A 7,034-nucleotide genomic window follows, 5' to 3' on the forward strand; every position below is an offset into this window, starting at 1 on the left:
CTTCCAGAGCTGGGATGAACAGCCCTCACTGCACACTGGGTGGCAATTGGTCTGGGACCCAAGACAGCCCCTTGCCTGCAATGTAGGGCACCCGGATTCAATCCCTTCGTTGGGAACATCCTCTGGAGAAGGTAATGGCAACCAACTCCAGTATTCTTGCCTGGGAAATCCCATGGACAGAGGAACCTGGCAGGCTACAGTCCATGGGATTGTAGAGTCAACAAAACTGAGTGACTAACATTTTCACTTTTTCAGACAGCCCCGCAGGAGCCCAGAGCCCTCCGTCTTTCACAGATCAGCTCCTGCAGTCTCTCATCCTCACTCTTCCTGCCAGAAAATGGCTGGGAACTGGAACAGGTGCCCATCATCCACACCCCACTTGTCAGTTTCATCCCTAACCGCCCATGGAAACACACAAAATCTGTTTTCCTTCCCCTCCCCCACAACCCCAAACCCTTCTATATAAGATCAATTTATATATACATACTCACAGTGCAGTATAACTTCATCGTAAAAGTACAGACTCTACAAGCTAGGATCAAACCCCGATTCCACCAGTTACTAGTGTGTGAACTGGGGCAAGTTACATAACATTTCAATGTTCCTCTTTCCCCATTTGTAAAAACAGGAGTAGTGATAACGCACTTCACCATGCAGTGGTGAGGATGAAACAAATTAATATCCATAAAGTACTCAAGGAGTGAATGTCTCACAGTAAGTGCTATAAAGCATTAGCTATCATTACTGTTTTGCCAGCAGATCACCTGCCTACACACAAGCAGCTTTTGGCAAATTCCACACTTAGAGCCTGAAATACATTTAGTCTGCGGGGAGAGACCTCATTATTTCTTTTGGTATTGTACAAAATACTTTGTCTTCAAGGGTAAAACAGAGAAACTTAGGGGCCAATTTCACACAATCGGAGCTATTGCGGAGTTAATGATTGTATTTGTGGAGTACTTACTGTGAGCAGAGGCAGTGGAATACCAACTAGGTCTGTGAAGAATTAAAAAAAAAAAAACAAATTAGACTTCTGCCTTGAAGAGCTTACAATCAAATTAAGGAAGGCAAACATTAACAAATGTGGTAACTTGAAAATAAGTCCCCGAAACATATTACTACACACAGAACAATTTAATCCAGACTTAAATGCCACTGAGATCATTGCTAAAGGGCTGGTGAGAATGGGGAAAGGGTGATGTAGAAAAGGCTTCGTGGTCTTGCAACTTTACTATTATGATTATTATTACTATCTGTCGTAGGACATGCGGCACGTGAGATCTTAGTTCCCTGACCAAGGACTGAACCAGTGTTTCCTGCACTGGAAGCCCAGAGTCAATCACTGGATTGCCAGGGAAGTCCGCACATTTAATTTCCAAATAGGTATACATTCTGGCTCTGACTCTAGTCGTTGTTTTGCCCTTTTACAATTTCAAAACTAAAGCCGGGGTGACTGCCTGAAAAACAGCCCTCAGCAGTAGCAGACGGTGTTACACTACTCTGTTCTTTTCGTAAAGTATAATTATTTTTGCATGGCGCCCCTGGGGTTCAGGGGAATTTCGAGCCTGGCCCGGCCCGGCCCGGCCCGATGCGTCGCTCTCGGGCGCCCTCTGCCGCCCGCGCCCCAACTAAGAGCAACGGAGCGGGACGTCAAACAACGAATTCCCCGGGAATCTCCTTTTCCTTCACTAACGTAACCACCCCCTCCATGACTCTAATAAAATCCGTCGAGCAATTAACTACGAAGTCCGGCGGGGCCCGAGCTCCCTCAGTCGTTCCTCTGGAAGCCCCCTCGAACTTTCTGCGGCCTCCACCATCCAGCCAGTCTCGGCCAGGGACAGCCTGTTCACTCAACAGATAGCGACTTTGTGACCGAAACGACCGTCGGTCTTCGTTTTCTAGCCGCCGGGGTTTCTATACAGAGCAAGCCTCCCGCCCTGGGCTCTCTACTGTCCCCAGTGGCGGCCACCATTTTACCCGGGCTTCGGGACCTCGGGCGCCCCTCAGCGGCCGTCGATCACACTACATTTCCCAGTAGCCCTTTCTCAATAGCGCGAGAGTTCGCGCGAGACTTCCGTGAAGACTTGCGCGCAGGCGGAAACCCGCCCCCTCTTCCGATGCGGGCTGCATGGCTGGAAGTCATGGCTTCCTCGCTGTGGTTCCAGCAAGGCCAGCAACTTCGGCTCTTTGGCCGAGGGAAGGCTGTGGAGGTGGGTAAACAGCTTATTCCTTGATACGGCGCTAGCATACTTGGCCTTCCGCTGCTTGAAGGCGAAACAGTGACGCTAGGCCTGGTTCCCCCAACCCCCACCCCCATAGGTGGTTGGGAGGATTAACTGAGGTGAGAAAACACTTTCCAAAGGGTGTGAGTTTTTGTTACTGAAGGGAGAGAGAGCCCAAGCCCACCTTTGGCATCGGAGCGTCCCTCCTGGGGGAGAGCGTCTCTTCCATCCTGCGCACCTCCCAGGCCTCACGGCCACCCAAGCGCTGAGCTTCCAGGCTCCGCGGCCCTGCTGGCCCCCAGGTCCTCCCACGGGGCAAGCTCGCATCCAGGGTATTAACGTCTAAATATTTGGCTTCCTGTTGGAGAGCGTAGAGGACAGCCCCAATCAATTTACGCTTAATTCTACAGCTGATAATCAGTGGCGTGGTAGACTTTGTTTGGAAGGCTGCAGTTTTATAGCGACCCTTAACATGCTTACGTTTTTATTCTCCACAGGCTTTCTTTGGCATCTGCAGAGATGGTGAGCAGCAGACCTGCTTAGAAGTAACGAATGGAAGTCTGAAATAGGTAAGGATGCATGTAGGCAGGAACTTGGGTGGGCAACAGAAATGAGAAAGCCGAGATGGTCTTAAAGCCTGCCACACACCGCAGCTCTGAATCCTGGCTGACTCAGGACCAGTTGGGGGTCCTACCCAGAATCCAGAAATGAGGATGGTCTCTGTGCCAGTGTAATTGGGGCCACTAGGTGTCGCTCTTTGAAACCAAAGTGGATGCCACTGCATTCACGGGTAAAAGGGAGACTTGGAACTTGAGCTTTAAAGTTGATTGAGATTTAGAAATGTTCCTTACTGGTTGAGCTGAGGATGATTTAAAGTTATCCCTGTCTGAAAAGACTTCTGTTGTGAGGAATTCTAACTTGCTGAGGCTCAACGTTTTAAATTATGTTCTTGGGAATGAATAAGTTTGTTCCTGTTAATGTGTTATCCATATTTCTCTTTTAGAATAAAGATGTAGGCTGTGGGCTTTGAAAAAGTCACAAGAAAGCCATCATCCAGGGATGTAAGGATGTAAGGATCTCCTGATGAGATAAATGGTAAGAGTTTTAATTTTCACAGAATTGCATAGATTATGGTTCCTTTAAGTGTTGGCTTGTTAGATTTCAGAGATGTGTGGGTCTTCCCAGACATTAACAGCTATCTGAGAGATACTTGTGTAGACCTTCTTGAATAGTTTTTCCTTTTAGTGCCCAGAGAAGTAGTATGAACTCTTTCCTAGACCCCTCACCAAGTACCCTCACAGTGATTGTTACAGCACTATGAGGTAGATGTTTTCCCTATGTTGCTCCCGAGTAAGTAAACTGAATTAATGAGCTCACTTGCCCAAAGTTACACAACTAGGTTATTTTTTTTAAGAGCCATAAAAATATAGCTATAAGTGATTTTGGAAGGGGGACATTATTATTAAGCTTTAGTGAGATATAGTTGAACAGCTGGTCATTGAGTTCGACTAGTGGTTCTCAACTAGGGGTGGAGGGTGTTGCTGGGATCCAGGCAATGCCCCTAATTACCCTGTAGTGCACATGACAGGCCCCCCACCACCCCGACAACTCCCCACCCAAAATGTAGAGTTAAAGTTGAAACCCACTGTTAGATTGAGACTCCAGTCTCAGCCTGTTAGCAGGTAACCACACCAGAACCTTGTTTCTTCATCTCTAAAAGACAGGAGTGGTGCTTTTCAGATCTGGCTCTGCACCTATAGAATGTTCCTGGACCCCACCTCCGGCCATGCTAAGATGGGTGAGATGGCTCTATGAGTGTGGCCCAAGGATCACGTGTGGCCATTTAAGAGCAGATGTGGAGGAACAGTGAGATGATCTGATCTACTTTTAGCTCAGGGATTTTTATTACAGCAAGGTTATAGTACTGGCTATTTTTAAGTAGCTCTCAGGGCAGATCTATAATCCCTATCTTAAAGAACTGAAAGCCACATGGTCGCTCTGCGGTATCGTTTTGCACACAGAGGTGAGCAAAGGAGAAGTGACCTTGCTTGGTGTTGATTTTTCTTGGCATCAGGCACCCTTTGCGCAGCTGGCCTTCAGTGGTCTGGCTGGAAGAAGTAATCTGCACTGTTTGAGACATTTTTACTGACAGCTCAAAGATGCTGGAAGATTTACTTGGCTACTAGACACTTTGTGCTCAGGGAGACCCTGGCTTTAAAAGGACAGGAACTGTCACCGTGTCAGGTCTGGGACGCTGGGTACAGCTAGGCACTAGATATAAAGTTTTTGCCCGTGAGGGAAAGCACGTTCTAATAAAGCAGATAAGATTGAATGAGTTCCTGAGAAAGGAAGGAATTTGGTAAGGAGAACATGGTTTGCTTGTGCTGTGGATGTCAGTGCTGTGGACTGGCAGCTGGGTGGGGAGCTGAGTCCATGATGATGTGAAGTTATCCCTGTCTGAAGGCCGAAAAAAGGCCTTTGAGTGTGGAATCTGGATATCTGAGACTCAGTTTCCTAGGTTTGCTTTAGAGAAAATTGAGGCCTGGTTTATTTGGTTTGTTTGTTTAATGCCTGAATTAACAATGAGCTATCCGAGAGATACTTGTGTAGACCTTCTTGAATTTTCCTTTGCAATTTCCCCCCGCCAGGTACAGCCTCAGTTTGAGGCCGAAAAGGATACTCCAGAAAAAGACACTGGCTGCAGTGCTGTGGTGGCTGCCCTGGACCCGACGTGGAATTTCTCTCGTGTGTAATAGAGAAAACCTTTGGAACAGGCCTGGGTGGATGTTCGTTTTGTTTCCCCCAGCCCTTGGGTTGTGCTGAGTGGCAAGGTGACTTTGACATAGATTCTGTTTTCTTTGCTAGGTGTCCACAGCGTGTGTAACAGGACCGATCTGCTTTACCTAAAGCAAGTGAAACCGTTCCTCTCGCGTTGTTTGTAACGTAAGCTGTTTTTATCTTACGTGTCCGAAAGAATCCCCGCAAGCCTGTGATGGTTAGTTATCCCTGTCTGAACATCTCGACTGAGGGAAAACAATCTGTTCTGAGGCTTAAGGGGCTGGCTCTGGGCTCTTAAAAGCAGTTCAGGCTTTACAAGGGATCAGATGGAACGCACTCCAAAGGGAGTTGTGCTTATGTACCCTGCCAAGACCCCAGTCCTGGGGCCCCATCCCTCTGCCACTTGAAAACCAGTGGTGGGCTGCCTTGTCACCCTTTGGCTCTGAGGGCACAGGCTATAAGAGGTGGCAGAAATGGGCAAGTGGCCCAGATTTGGCTTATGCTCTTACTGTGGAATGAAAGAGTGCTTGTCACATATTTCAAGAAAATGAATGCGCTCTTTGAGACAGACGGCAATGGAAAATGTATGCCGGCTGTGGCAGTGAGCACACTTCAGGGCTATCTGATCTCTCGTCTTTTTACTGTATCCTGACATTCAGGAAAGAAGGGGTACCATGGCACTAGCATGGTTTCCAGGTGCCTTGTTCATGCAGGGCACTCTCCTGGGGTTAGCCCAGCTCTTGTCTGAATGGCATGGCTGGCTTGTGAGCAGGAGAGTAGCAGAGTGGCACTGGGCTTTGTTCCCATTGAAATGCCACGCTTGAAGTGGGCACAGATTGCCTCTTTTTCCGCTGACGTTGGGAGGTATGTGCAGCTTTTCATATGTAAGGTCACATATTTGTTCGGTCACCAAGGAAGCTGTATTTGGGGTGGGATTTAAAGAACTAGAAAACTGGTCTAAGCAGCCGACAGCCTAGAGCAGACATAGTGAAAGGGCGTGCCAGAAGGTGGGAAGGTCTGCCTGCTGGGTCACAGTCTGCTGCTGAGTGGACTTGACTGTTGTGCGGGACCCAAGTGAACCTGGAGGGGTTTTTTGTGTTTTGTTTTTTCAGTTCTGCCGCAGGTGAACCATGGCCCTTGGCAGTGAGAGCGCCGAGTCCTAACCATTGGACCACCAGGGGATTCCCTGAACCTTATGTTTGACTTCAGAGGGCGTCTGAATATAAATGCCCCCAGCACTTGGTGGGTGCTCTTTACTGGGCCCTTGCACCGTCTCCTGGAAAGAGGCATTTGGGACCCACTAGCCTGCCTTACACACAAACACACAGGAAAATGATCGATGGCTTAGAATGAGTTCCTTCAGGATTGCCTCTTGTAAATTAAGGTATAACTAAGAACATGTGCAATACCACACACAGAATTTAGGTGATCTTGGTGCAGTGGGGGGACTGCAGTGATTGTAAAATGAAACTTGCATGTACACGCTCTGTTGAAGACTAAGGGGAAACAGGTGTTGAGCCTAAAAAAATTTCTCAGTGGGTTTCTACAGTGTCTTGGGCTTAACTTTAAAGCAAATTAAAACATTTAAAAGTTGACTTCCTAGCATTTGTGGATTTCAGATTGAGACCTGTTGTAAGAGCAATGATTTCTCCTGTGCATCAGCACATTCTTTTATAAATGAAAGTTTAAAGCTTCTCACTAAATCGATCTTATACCATTGACTGGTTTGCTAACTACAGATGTGATGGGAATAGGGAAAAAATAAAATATGGGGGGAAAGGGTTCCAGGCCTCAGGAAGCCATGCTTTCTCAAGTAGCTGCTATAGTGGTTAAATCCTATATGTCGTTTTTCTTAGTCACCCGTCTTAAGTTTCTAAGGCAGCGGTGTTGTATGGAGAGGAATGACCCTTCAGAAGCAGGGGCCAGAGGCCAGGTTCTGGATGGGAGGCCTCCCCAGCCCGCTCCACTGCCTTATGGGATATAGTAACACCAGCCAGTCAAACCCAGGGTTTGTGTGCGGAGCTGTGTAGTGGT

At 47.7% G+C, this 7,034-nt stretch overlaps 1 long non-coding RNA gene and 2 other non-coding genes across 3 annotated transcripts; all 3 read left to right on the forward strand.

Moving 5' to 3' along the window:
• The first annotated feature begins 2,089 nt into the window (after positions 1 to 2,089).
• LOC102280917 (uncharacterized) lies at positions 2,090 to 6,647 on the forward strand. The gene is made up of 6 exons (XR_001351877.2): positions 2,090 to 2,210; positions 2,720 to 2,791; positions 3,226 to 3,317; positions 4,871 to 4,967; positions 5,088 to 5,165; positions 6,113 to 6,647. It is a non-coding gene; the product is annotated as an uncharacterized lncRNA (long non-coding RNA).
• On the forward strand, positions 3,077 to 3,154 carry LOC138983993 (small nucleolar RNA R38). Its single transcript, XR_011461354.1, has one exon. It is a non-coding gene; the product is annotated as a small nucleolar RNA R38 (small nucleolar RNA).
• Positions 4,648 to 4,732, forward strand: LOC138983994 (small nucleolar RNA R38). Its single transcript, XR_011461355.1, has one exon. It is a non-coding gene; the product is annotated as a small nucleolar RNA R38 (small nucleolar RNA).
• Positions 6,648 to 7,034: the final 387 nt, after the last annotated feature.

This window comes from Bos mutus, chromosome 19 (assembly GCF_027580195.1).
Source record: "Bos mutus isolate GX-2022 chromosome 19, NWIPB_WYAK_1.1, whole genome shotgun sequence".
Taxonomy (NCBI): domain Eukaryota; kingdom Metazoa; phylum Chordata; class Mammalia; order Artiodactyla; family Bovidae; genus Bos; species Bos mutus.